This window comes from Tursiops truncatus, chromosome X, assembly GCF_011762595.2.
Source record: "Tursiops truncatus isolate mTurTru1 chromosome X, mTurTru1.mat.Y, whole genome shotgun sequence".
NCBI lineage: Eukaryota > Metazoa > Chordata > Mammalia > Artiodactyla > Delphinidae > Tursiops > Tursiops truncatus.
This window is the reverse complement of record NC_047055.1, coordinates 87,368,791-87,383,526: the sequence shown is the minus strand read 5'-3', so window position 1 is coordinate 87,383,526 and position 14,736 is coordinate 87,368,791.

The following is a 14,736-nucleotide window of genomic DNA, read 5'->3' as shown; positions in this document are numbered from 1 at the left end:
ACTGTCCACCCTAGAGGTCAATTCACATGAGGAAAGAAAACCGGTGCTTGGATTTTGTGACAAGGAGGTCATTATTAACTTTGGTGAGTGTTATTTTAGAAGTGAATTTAACTAAGGAAAACAATTGAGCAAATTTGAAGGAGTTTCTGAACTCAGGTGGTGTTACTTCACCACAAAACTTTTCCAGTAGAAAAAAAAAATTAGGTTATTGGGCTGTATTGTTCTACTGTTGTCTGGGTTATGCTGAGAAATGTGTTTTCAAGAATCCTGTGTGACTCCAGGTTAGAGTCGGCCAAAAGTAGAAATTGCATGAGATTCGGGAGGTCAAAGTGAAGGAACAACCATTACTCCAAAAGTTTGAGATTAGATACAGGGAAGGACAGATGCAGAGATACCCGGAAGGTCTTAATTTTTCCTCACTCTCTTCCACTCTGTATTCAGCCCTTTCTATCTCCCAGCCCTGCTTACCTACAGTGGCCCCAGGCCTGCCACCAGATGCCTAGCTGCAACCCACAAAGGCAACAGTTCTTCATATATTTCTCCATCAGCTCTCCTTTCATAGTCTCACTTAAGCAGCTGGATGTGCCTGGCTTCTCAGATTTTCTTGCAAGCACTGACTTATCCACCCATGCCAGTGTTTCAAAAGGGCTGGTTTAGTGACTTCTCTAATCTTCCAGCTTCCCCTTCCATACCTTTACTTCCCCAGCTACTCCCACAATTGTGCATGATCTAATTCATATAAAAATTCCTTATTCCATAATACTCATAATGAATCCACTTCCCTGATTGAACCCTGATTGTTAAAGTTACACTTTCTTTTCCTGAGAACTTGGTAAGCATTGCTCTTCTAAAATTGAGTGGTACCATTGAGAAGTCTTAGATTAACCTGATATTTTTCTTGTATGTTTCTGCCACGTGATTCTTTTTTTATGCTGGAAGTTAAGGATCTTTAGAAGCATATGCCTTAGTCTTGATTTTTGTGAGCTAATTTTAACTGGGTTATAGTTAGCTGTTCCAATCATGATTCAAGCCTTTTATTTCAGGGAAGTTTTATTTTGTTTAACTTTTTTATCTGGTCCATCTCTTCTCTTCTTCAGGGACATCAAGTATGCATATGTAATATGTCTTTGTCATCTTCTCCGTCCATTTCTTACCACTCTACATTCGTTTCATACATTCGTTTCATTATTCTTTTTGGTTGTTTGTGATTGGCTCTAGCTTCCTGTTCAGAGATAATTCTCCATGAATTCTTAATGTCTAGACATCAAGCCAGTGTGCTCAGGTTTATTTACATTCCAGAACAGTAAAGATAGAGAATGTCTCCCTCCCTGGAGACATTCCCAGAGATTTACTTACATTCTAGGACAATAAAGGTAATGTCTCTCTTCCTAAGACGAGGATGGGCAATAAATCAATATAACAATATTGTGTTTTCCCCACATTTTAATTATGTCAATTTTCAATCATGTAGAAGTACTGAAAGAACAGTACAATGAACACACATACAACTTTCATCTAGATTCAACAATGTATATGTAAATTTTTTCCTGAATAATTGATGGTAAGTTATAGACATTATAACATTACACTCAAATAGTTGAGCATCCATATCCTAAAAATAAGGACATTCTCCCCCATAACTAGATCATCATTATCAATCTAATTCTCATATGATATCTAATATGATATATCCAGTCCATTTTCAAATTTCTCTCATTGTCTCCAAAATATATTTTACAACTTTATTGAGGTATAATAACATATAGTAAATGGAACTTGTTTAAAGTGTACAATTTGATGAGTTTTGACATATGTATGTACCTTTAAAACCATCACTACAATAAAAATAACATATCCATTACCCATAAAAGTTTCCTTATGCCCGTTTGTCATCCAACCCGCCCTCCCCACACCCTTCCCCCCATCCACAGGCAACCACTGATCTGTTTTTTCTCACTATAAATTAGTTTGAATTTTCTACAATTTTATATAAATGGAATTGTACTGTAGGCATTCTTGTTTTGTTTTGCTTCTTTCATTCAGCATAATTATTTTGTGATTCGTTTTTGTTGTTACATGTATCTATAGTAATTACTTTTTACTGCTAAATGGTATTTCATTGTATAGATGTACCAAATTTGTTTATCCATTCATGTGTTGATAGAAATCTGTGTTGTTTCTAGTTTTTGGCTATTACAAATAAAACTGATATGAACATTTGAATACAAGTCTTTGTGTGGATGTAGCTTTCATTTCTCTTGTGTGAATACCTAGGATTGAATAGTTTGGTCATACACTGAGTGTATATTTAGCTATTTAAGAAATTTGCAAACTGTTTTCCAAAGTGCTGTACCATTTTACATTTCCACCAGCAGCATATAAGTGTTCCATTTGCTTCACATCTTTGCCCTCACTAGGAATGATTATTCCTTTTAATTTTAGCCATTTTTGTGGGAGTCATGTGGTGTCTCACTGTGGTTTTAACTTACACTTTCCTAATAACTAATGCTATAGATCATCTTGTGCTTATTTACAATCTATATATCATCTTGGTTGATATATCTTTTCAAATACTTTGTCCAGTTGTAAGAGTTCTTTATATATCCTAGATATAAGTCCTTTGTTGGATATATATTTTGCAAACATTTTCTCCCAAGTTTGCCTTTTCATTTGAATAACAGAAGAGCAAAAGTTTTTAATTTTAATAAGTCCAGTTCATTTATACGTTCCTTATAGTTCATGCTTTTTGAGTCATGGTTAAGAAATTTTTGCAAAACTCAGGGTCACTAAGACTTTATCCTATGCTTTCTTCTAGACATTTTATAATATTGGTTCTTACATTTAGTCCTGCTATCCATTTTGATTTAATTTTGTATATGGTCTTAGGAAACGGTTTAGGTTCACTTTGTTTTGCATATGGCTGTCCAATTGTTCAAGAACCATTTGTTTAAAAAAAATTATCCTCCCTCGATTGACTTGCCTTGTCATTTCTGTAAAAAAGTCAGTTGATTGGTTGTATTTCTGGAAGTACTTCAGTTCTGTTTTTCCATTTGTCTATCTTACTGCCAGTACCACTGTTGGCATTGTTGTAACTTCTGTATTACTCTAGCATTAGTGATTACTGTAGATTCATAATAAGTCAAAGTCAGATAGTGTTAAGTTCTCCAACTTTACTTTTCTTTTCCACAATTGTTTTGGCTATTCTAGGTCTTTTAAATTTCCATATGAATTTTAGAATCAGCTTGTTGGTTACTATAAAAGGCCTGCTTGGGTTTTGATTGGGATTGAATTGAATCTATAGATCTATTTGGAAATAATTGACATTATAATAATATTGAGTTTTCAGATCCATGAACAGGGTATATATTTCCATTTATTTAGGTCTTCTTTCATTTCTCTCAGAAGTGTTTTGTAGTTTTTAGTATGCAAGTTTTATACATTTTGTCAAATTTATCCCTAAGTATTTCATATGCCTATATTATTTTAAATGGTATTAATTATTTTAAAATTTCCAATAGTTATTTGCTAGGATAGAGAAATACAATTGACTTTCACATGTTGATCTTGTATCCCATAACCTTGCTAAGCTCACTTATTAGTTCTAGTAGTTACTGTTGATCCTCTTAAGCTTTTCTACATAGGCAATCATGTCATCTGTGAGAAATGGTAGTTTTGCTTCTTCCTTTCCATTATAGGTGCCTTTTATTTATTTTCTTGTCTTATTGTACTGGCTACAGTACAATGTTGAATAGAAGTGATCAGAGTGGATATCTTTGCCTTTTTCTTGATCTTAGGAAGAAAATATTTAGTCTTTCACCTTTGAGTATATTAGCTGTGGGTTTTTCATATATGCTCTTTATCAGGTTGAGGAAGTTACCTCTATTACTAATTTGTTGATAGTTTTTATCAAGAAGAGATGTTGGATTTTGTCAAATGTTTTTTCTCCAGCTATTGAGACAATCATATAGCTTTTCTTTTTTAATTTGTTAATCTGTCAAATTACATTGATTATATTGATTTTTGATAGTTAAATAAATCTAGCATTTCTGGAATTAAACCCCTCTTAGTCATGATGTATTATCATTTTTATATATCACTGGACTCAATTTGCTAAAGTTTTTGTTAGGAATTTTTGCATGTATTCTTATTTAGGATGTTGGTTTTTAGTTTTCTTATATTTTCTTTGTCTGCTTTTGGTATCAGGATAATGCTGACTTCATAGAATGAGTTGGGAAGTGGTCCCTCCCCTGGAAGATTTGGTGTAGAAATGGTGTTATGTCTTCCTTTAATGTTTGGTAGAATTTGCCAGTGAAGCCATCTGGCACTGGTATTCTTTTATAAAAGATGTGGTGTATATTTCATGGAATATTATTCATGAAAAAGAAGAAAATCCTGCCATTTGTGACAACATGGATGGACCTTAAGAGCATTATGCTAAGAGAGGAAGTCAGACAGAGAAAGACAAGTACTGTACGATATCACTTATATGTGGAATCTTAGAAAACCAAACTCATAGAAACAGAGAACAAAATGGTGTTTACAAGGAACTGGGAGGGGTGAGGCAATGGGGAGATGTTAAAGGGTACAAACTTGCAGTTAGAAGATGAATAAGTTCTGGGGAGCTAATGAATGGCATTGTGACTATAGTTAACAATACTGTATTATATACTTGAAAGTTGCTAAGAGACTGGATCTTTAATGTTCTCACCACAAAAAGAAATGATAATTATGTGACATCATAGGGGTATTAGCTAATGCTATGGTGGTAATCATGCTCCAGTATATAAGTGTATCAAATCAACAGGTTGTACACCTTAAACTTACACAACATTAAATGTCAATTATGTCTCATTTTTTAAAAAAGTTTTAAACTAAAAATTCAATTTAACGGTTATAAGGCTATTCAGGTTATCATTTTCTTCACTGAGCTTTAGTAGTTTGTATTTTTCAAAGAATTTGTCTATTTCACATAAGTTGTCTAATTTAGGAGCAAAATGTCGTTCATCATATTCCTTTTTTATCCTTTTAATAAAATCTGGAGGATCTGAAGTGATGTTCCCTTCTCCCATTCTTGATATTAGTAATTTGTGTCTCATTTTTCTTCTGGGCAGTTTGGCTAGAGATTTATCAATTTTATTGATTTTTCTCAAATATCCAGCTTTTGGTGTGATTGATTTTTCTCTATTGTTTTTCTGTCTTCAATTTTATTTATGTTCCCTTGTTTATTATTTCCTTTCTCTGCTTACTTTGAGTTAAATTTGCTCTTCTTTTTCTAGTTTCTTATGGTTGAAGCTGAGTCACTAATTTGAGACGTTTCTTCTTTTGTAGTATAAAGCTTTAGTGATATAAATAACCCTTTAAGCACTCATTTAGTAGCATCTAATATATACTGATATGTTGTCTTTACATATTCATTCAGTTCAAAATACTTCCTAACTTACCTTGGGATGTCTTCTTTGTCCCGTGTGTTATTTAGATGTGTGTTACAGTATCCAGATATTTTAGAATTTTCCACTTTCTGTTATGATTTATAATTTGATTCCATTGTGATCAGAGAATATACTTTGTATGACTTGAATACTTATAAATTAATTGAGACTTCTGTTACGGTACAGAATATGGTCTATCTTGGTAAAAGTTTTATGCACACTTGTAAAGAATGTATTTTTCTCTTGTTATGTGGCATGATCTATAAATATGAATTAAGATCTTTGATAGTATGATTCAAGTCTTCTGTAGCCTTACTGATTTTATGTCCATTCTATCAGTTATTGAGGGAGAGGTATTGAAATCTCCAACTAACATTGTGCTTCTTTCTATTTCTCCTTTCAGTTATACAGTTGATGCTTTATCTATTTTGAAGCTCTGTTATTAGGTATACAGCATTTAGGACTGTTATGTCCATTTGTTGAGTACACCCTTTTTTCATTATGAAATGACTCTATCATGGTAAAATTCTTATATTAATAGCCACTTCTTTTTTTCTTTTGATCCGTTTTAGCAAGTATGTATTTTCCCATCACACACACTTATATATAGTCTCCAGCCCTTCCAGAGGCTGAACTGATACCACATGGCTCAAAACCCTTACCATAAATCCCATTGTTGGCATAGACTACCCAGCATGGCTCCAGGCTCCCAGGTAACAGACACTCTTATCAGGCAGGACACTCCAAGGGCTTAGAGGTTACCTCCTAGGAGCTGGGTCAAGGGGCCAAGCCTTTCTTTGGGCAAGGTTTATCCTTTACTGAACACCAACCTTTTTTCTGTTCCAGGATCCAATGCAGTTTATCACATTGCTTTGAGTTGTCATGTTTCCTCAGTCTCCTCCAACCTGTGACAGCTTCTTTGGTCTTTATCTTTCATGATCTTGACACTTTTGAAGATTAGTCTTGTAGACATGATAAGTAGTCTTGTAGAAATGTTCCTCAATTTGCATTTGTCTGATGTTTTATCATGAACATATTGAGGTTATGGATTTGTGGGATGGATATCACAGAGATTATGTGCCCTTCTTATTGCATTATTTCAGGGGACAGATTATATGAACGTGACTTATTACTAAGTGATATTACTAAGTGACATTAACCTTGGTCACTTTGTTATGGTGGTGTCTCCCAAGTTTCTCTGTTGTAAAGTTACTGTTTTTCCTCTTTCTATACTCTTCACTGACTCAAAAGTCCTCATACTGAAGGAAAGGGTGATTAAGCTCTACCTTCTGGATGGAGGGGCATCAAAGAGTTTGTAGTCATATGTTAAAACTACCACAAGGGAAATATTTTGAGGTTGTGCAAATATCCTGTTTCTCCTTAAAGTTTCATCCATTAATTTTAGCGTTCATCAATGGCTCTTGTTTTGTTCTAACAGTGATTTTCTTTCCCTCATTGCTTCTACATTTATTAACTGGCATTCCTCTATAAGGAATATTTGTCTTTTCTATTCTTTGTATTATAATCCAGTACTACATTATGTATTATGTGGCACAAATTGTTATAGGTTTGGCCATTGTTAGGTCTTTCAGCTTGCCTCCTGAGTCCCTTTAACATGCCCCCATCATTTTATCGTGGAGGAGGATACTTCCTTATTTACTGGAACTATAAGAAAGTCCAGGTTCATCTTGTAATTTCCCTGATCCAGACCTAGAATCAGCTATTAATTTCTCCAAGGAGATCTGGTTTCTTTTGTTGGAAAGTGGCATTTAGAAACCAAGCTCTCGGCATTATGTATGTTTATTGCTACTGGTGTGTCACTGTTAGGAGTGTCAAAGAGCTAGGAAATACATGTATGTATCCTACCCATGTATACACATATTTATTTTTATTTCTTTAGCTATTTATCTGTATATATTTTAAAAGAAACATGAGTTCATGCTGATATTCCTGACTTGAACCCAGTACTACGGGGTTCCTTTAGCCTTCTCCCAGCCCTTGCTTATTTGCACTTTTTTATCTTGACAGGAAAGAAAAACAGTTAACTCCATTTCTGTGGGCCAATTTTGGGGTTCCCTATTCTCTATTCAGTTCCACTGATATGTTTCTGGATTTTTGTCATTACCACACTGTCTTGATAACTGTAGCTCTACAGTGAGTCTTGAAATTGGGTAGTGCAAATCCTCCAATTTTGTTTTTTCATAATTTTTTTGGCTATTCTTGCTCCTCTATTTTACCATAACAATTTTAGAATTAGCTTGTCAAGGGTGGTGGGGTATAGCTCAGGGGTAGAGCATTTGACTGCAGAATTAGCTAAAAAATAACTTTAAAATGCTTGTTGGGAATTTAATTGGAATTACATTGCATCTATAGGTCAAATTGGGGAAGAATTGGCATTTTAATTATATTGGGTCTTACAATCCATGAGCATGGCCTATCTTTCCATTTATTTACATGATATTTTATTTCTTTCATTGATGTTTTCAGTATACAGATCCTGTACATATTTTGTTAGATATATACCTAATTAGTTTGTCTTTGTGGTCATATTATGTGTGTTATATTTTTGGTTTTTGTGTTTTTTTTAACATGTGTTATATTTTTAAATTTCAAATTCCAATTGTTCATAGCTGGTATGTAGGATATAATTGACTCATATATTTGACAGTGTATCCTGAAATCTTGCTAAACTTGCTAGTTCTAGGAGCTTTTTTCTAGACTTTAAATTTTTATCTACATAGACAATAATGTTGTCTGAAAATAGAGTTTTCTTTCTTTCTCTCCAATCTGAATGTCTTTTATTTCCTTTTCTTATCTAATATAGCACTGTCTAGGACTTCCAGCAGAATATTGAATAGGAGTGATCAGAGAAGACATACTTGCCTTGTTTCTAATCTTAGAACGAGAGCATGCAATTTCTCACCATTCAGTATGATGTAAATTGTAGGGTTTTTGTAGATTCCATTTATTAGGTTAAGGAATTTCCGTTCTGTTCTTAATTTGTTTTGAGTTTTTATCATAAGTGGGTATTTATCAAATGCTTTCTCTGCATCTACTGAGATGATTATATGGCTTGTCTTATTTAGTCCATTAATATGGTGAATGAAAATGATTTTCAAATGTTGAAACAGCCTTGCACTCCTGGCATGAACCCCTCATTGTTGTGATATGTGAAATACATATGTGTTTGTATGTACGTATATACATATACATATGTGTATATGCATCTCTTATAAATTGTATATTTTTATAAATCTTTTACAAATTGTATATTTTTATATCTTTATAAATATAAATATATAAAATATATTTATATATTTATACATATAACTAATATTTTAATTAAGATTTTTGTGTCATGTTCATGAAGGATATTGGTCTTCAGTTTTTTCTGTCATATCATTTTCTGGTTTTAGTATTTGGGTAATGCTGCCTAATAAAATGAGTTGGGAAGTGTTCCCTCCTCTTTTTTTCTGAAAGAAGTTATGTTTTCTGAAATGTTGGCAAGGGTATGGAGAAATTGGAACTTTCATGAATTGCTTTTGGGAATATAATATGGTACCACCTCTGTGGAAAATAGTTTGGCAGTTCCTCAATAAGTTAAACGTAGAATTACCAAATGACCCATCAATTCCACTTCTAGGTATATACCCAAAATAGTTGAAAACAAGTGTTCAAACAAAAACTTGTACATGAACATTCACAGAAGCACTATTCACAATAGCCAAAAGGTGGAAACAACCCAAGTGTCCATCAGCTGATGAATGGATAAACAAAACATGGTATATCCATAAAATGGAATATTATTCAGCCATAAAAAGGAATGAAGCATAGATTCATGCCACAACATGGATAATCTTTGAAAACATTACACTAAGCGAAAGAAGACAGACACAAAAGGCCACATATTGTATGATTCCATTTAAAGGAACTATCCATAACAGGCATATCTGTAGAAACAGAAAGTGGTAGTGGTTGCCAGGGGTTGTGGGAGAGTGGGCTGAGGGGTGATTCTTAATGGGTAGGACCTTTTTTTTTTAAGAAGTTTAATTTTTAATTTATTTTTAATTTATTTTTGGCTGCATTGGGTCTTTGTTGCTGCATGCGGGCTTTCTCTAGTTGTGGCGAGTGTGGGCTACCCTTCATTGTGGTGGGCGGGCTTCCCATTGTGGTGGCTTCTCTTGTTGCAGAGCATAGGATCTAGGCGCGGGCTTCAGTAGTTGTGGCTCGCCGGCTCTAGAGCGCAGGCTCAGTAGTTGTGGCGCACGGGCTTAGTTACTCCGCGGCATGTGGGATCTTCCCAGACCAAGGTTCAAACCCATGTCCCCTGCATTGGCAGGCGGATTCTTAACCACTGACCCACCGGAGAAGCCCCAGGAGGTTTCTTTTTGAGGTGACAAAAATATTGTGGATGGGCTTCCCTGGTGGCGCAGTGGTTGAGAGTCTGCCTGCCGATGCAGGGGACGTGGGTTCGAGCCCTGGTCCGGGAAGATCCCACATGCCGCAGAGCGGCTGGGCCCGTGAGCCATGCCCGCTGAGCCTGCGAGTCCAGAACCAGTGCTCTGCAACGGGAGAGGCCACAACAATAAGAGGCCCGCGTACCGCAAAAACAAAAAAAATATTGTGGAACTAGATAGTGGTGATGGTTGCTCAACATTGTGAATATACTAAATGCCAAAAAATTTCTGAGAGAGAGGAAGGGAAGGAGGAAGGAGAAAGGAGGAATGAGGGAGGAAGGAAGGAAGTGGGGGGAGGGAAGGAGGAAAGGAGGGAGGGAGGGAGGGAGGGAGGGATGGAAGAAGAAAAAGAAAATGTGTGTAGCTTGAGTTAATATACATTCATATACAGTCCTCCCTGGGTAACCATGGGGATTGCTTACAGGACTCCTGCAGGTACCAAAATCTGAGGATGCTTAGGTCCCTTACAGTTGGCCCTCTGTATCTGCCGATGCAGAACCCACAGATATGGAGGGCTCACTGTATTTCCAAGCCTCCAAGTTAGCTAAGAGGGCCTAGAAGAAATAATAACCCAATGAGTACCAATGAACATACACAGCAACCAGATCTAGGTTTCTAAATATCATTTTCTAATAAAAGGAACCAGAGCTCCTTGAACTAGTTGAACTGGGGCAGGGAAAATACAAAATGAGGTGGAGCAACTTGTAGTTCCAGGAAGTAAGGAAGTACTCAAAAAAAAGATGCGGGCATACCAAAAGGGCACCATAGCCAACCTGAGTCTGCTTGCAATGGCCAAAGGTGGAACAATTTGAGACAGAAGATAAATAACCATATTATTAGATTATAACCCATAGAATAAAATAAATATGAGTACAAGTTGATATAAATAAATAGATGGGGGAAAGGGACAACTCTTACTTACAGAATAATTCTAATTAATAAAGGCAAAAGGAATGAGGGGAGTATAAAAGCACTGTTTTTTTTAGAACACCACAGTAAAAAATGTTGCAGACAAGATCCATCCACGGGTGCTAAAATTAGTAGGTGAAAATTTGATAGGAAACAATGTATTTGCATAGTCTCAACATATTTTTCCCAAGATATTTGTTAATTACAAAGGGAAAATAGTAAAATTAGAGTGGAGAAACCTGGCAGACACCACTGGGTTAACCAATCAAGGTTAACATCACCATGGTGGCACAAGAATGGGAATGTAGTTAATGCCACTGAACTGTACGCTTAAAAATGGGCTAATATTGGCTGTACAGCAGAAACTGACACAGCAGTGTAAAGCAACTATACTCCAATAAAAAAATAAAATAAAAAATAAAAGCAGGCAGACTGGCAAAAAAAATTGGGTTAATATTGGGAATTTCCTCGCGGTCCAGTGGTTAGGACTCTGTGCTTTCACTGCTGAGGGTGCGGGTTCAATCCCCAGTCCAGGAACTAAGATCCCTCAAGCGCACAGCACGGCCAAAAAAATGGGGGATTAACATGGTAAATTTTATGTTACATGTATTTTGCCACAATTTTTTAAAAAGTAATCTTACATCTATGACTGAGGAAGAAGGGGGCACTGACAGCCCCAAGTTATGATATGTCCTATGAAATACTTGGGACAAACTTATACTAAGAAATGATTTATTGTTTATCTGAGATCCAGATTTGTCTATTTTTATTTGCTAACTCTGGAAACCCTACCCAAGAGGCCACACTTTCCATTTGAACCAGAACTTGCTCTGAATGAACAAAGCTTGCAATAGCATTCTAAGAAACTCAAAACCCCAAAGAACTCTGGCATGTCCTTTTTCACTTGTATTACTTCCCTGTGTGAGCCAGCTCTTTACACTGAGAATGATATAAAAGGAAAGAAAGATCAGGCAACATAGAATTCCTCTTCCTTTCAGTCCTTCCTTGCTCATCAGTAAGCCTAAGGTAGAGAATGTGCATGTATCAAGAAGGGAAATAAAAACAGTTGAGTTCATTTTGTGCAGTGTTTCCACTGTTTTCATAAGAGCTAAATAGATATACAAGCTATGAAATCTGAAAAAAAAGGTTTAACATCACCAGGAAATAACATAGACATTATGTGCCCCCTGATATATAGCCCTGGGAAGGGTATATCACTTCTGTAGTACTCAAAAATGTGTAACTTCGACCTAATAATAAGAAAACACAAGACAAACTCAGATTGAGGAACATTCTACAAAATAACTGATTAGTACTCTTTAAAGTGTCAAGGTCATGAAAGACAAGAAAAGACTAAGGGACTTCCACAGATTGGAGGAGGCTAAAAAGACATGAAAACTAAATGCCATGTGGTATCTTGGATTGGATTCTGGAACTAAAAAAGGACATTAGTGGAAAAACTGGTAAAATCTGATGAATAAAGTCTGTAGGTCAGTTAATCATATTGTTCTAATGTTAGTTTTTAGTTTTCATAATTATATCATGGTTATGTTAACATGAGAAGAAAGTGGACAAAGGGAATATAAGAACTTTGTGCTATTTTTTTCAACTTTTCTGTGTCTAAACTTATTTCAGCATAAATGGCTAAATAAAAGTTGAATGATCATGATCAAAAACATCTTAGATGTAGAATTTAGAACTGTTTGTCATATAGTAAGTATATGCTTTATAAGAAACTGTTGAACTGTTTTCCAAGGTAGTTATACCATTTCACACTTCCACCAGGAATTTATGGGAGCTCCAGTTGCTCCACATCTTCACCAGCACTAGGTAGACCAATATGTATTGTAGTAGTCAGCTTCTAAATGGCCCCAATGATAGCCACTTTCTGTTCACTCCCTTGTGTAATCCCTTCCCCCTGAGTGAGGCTAGATGTATTGATTCACTTCTAACAAGAATACAGCAAAAGTGATGGGATATCACTTCCAATATGAAAAGACTGTGGCTTCTATGTTGGGCACTCTCTCTATCTTGGATAACTTACACTGGCAAAAAAAAAAAATTCCGTATTTTGAGCAGCCCTATTGTGAGGCCCACGTGGTGTGGCAGACTGAGGTCCATAGTCCATCAGCCCACAAGGAACTGAGGCCCTCAGTCCAGCAGCCATGTGAATTAGCTTAAAAGTGGATCCTTCAGATGACTGTATCCCAAGGTGACATCCTGACTGCACCCTCTTGAGAGATCTTGAGTCAGAAGCACCCAGCTGTGCCAATCCCAGATTCATGGCCCACAGAAACTGTGATATAATAACTATTTGCTGTTTTAAGCCACTAAATTGTGAATAATTTGTTACTCAGCTATAGATAACTCAAACATATTTAAACCACATCGAGTTATTATCCTTTACCTATGACAATGGCAAAAAAAAAAAAAAAGGTTGATGAGTGGGAACACAGTCACTCTCATACCGTGATGTTATAAGTGCAAAATAAAAATAGTACAGATCTGAGGAGGGGCACTATAGGGGTAGGGGATTAAGAGGTACAAACTATTAGGTATAAAATAAGCTACAAGGATGTATTGTACAACACAGGGAATATAGCCAATATTTAATAATAACTATAAATGGAGCATAACCTTTAAAAATGTGAATCACTATATTTAAAATTTTTTTAAAGATAGCATTGTTTGCAAAATATTTTCTCCCAGTCCATAGGTTGTCTTTTCATTTTGTTTATGGTTTCCTTTGATGTGCAAAATCTTATAAGTTTGATTAGGTCCCATTTGTTTATTTTTGTTTTGATTTCTTTTGCCTTGGGAGACTGACCTAAGAAAATATTGCTACGATTTATGTCAGAGAATGTTTTGCCTATTTTCTCTTCTAGGAGTTTTATGGTATCATGTCTTATATTTAAGTCTTTAAGCCATTTTGAGTTTATTTCTGTATATGGCGTGAGGGAGCGTTCTGACTTCACTGATTTATATGCAGCTGCCCGGCTTTCCCAACACTACTTGCTGAAGAGACTGTCTTTTCTCCACTGTATATTCTTGTCTCCTTTGTCGAAGATTGACTGTAGGTGTGTGGGTTTATTTCTGGGTTCTCTATTATGTTCCATTGATCTATATGTCCTAGCCACAGCAATGAGGCTGTCTTACATATACACAACTTACCAAAAAGCATATTATATAGGTGCAGCCCCAGTTCTTTTGACTTAGATCTACTCAATAGTCTCTATTACTAAAATTGTCAATGCTTGGCATGGGACCACTCTTGTCAAATGCTGCAAAACAATACCATTTGACAACCCCATAGGGGTTATCTTGACCAAAGACAGATCAGTTGGTGGCCCCTGACAGAACTGTATTGGATTTGTAACATAAATGCCTGACTATTAACTGCAAATTGCACAGCATCTGTTATCTTGGTAAATTAATGCCTACCTTCAAAAGAGCCCCTAAGATCACCCAGAGTTTCTTTTGCTTCAATAAGTTTCCTTTTCAGAGAAAGAAGTCTTTAGATAATTTGATTCCAGAAGGAGAGAGACTAGACCTTGATTTGAGTCCAAAGACTTTACTCCAGAGGAATTTTGGACTGCCTTTTTCTGTCACCAAGTCTCTTCTTTCCACACTTTGTAAAGGCCAGAAAAGTGGGTGAAATTCTATATACTATTGTTCAGAGAACAGCAGGAAAACTAGACAAGGTCACTAAGGCTATAGAACTCCTTGCAGGAGAGGTTCATGAAATCAGACAAGCAGTGGTTGAACATACAGCCACTCTAGATATAATATTGGCCTCTCAAGGTGGAAGAATGTTGTACCTATATTCCAATAGGTTCTCTGGGACCTTTAACATTACTAAAAATATCAGAGAAACAAACAAGCAAATCAATGTATCTGATATTTTTGCTAGTCCACCAATATCTGCTTCTGCATACTCTTCA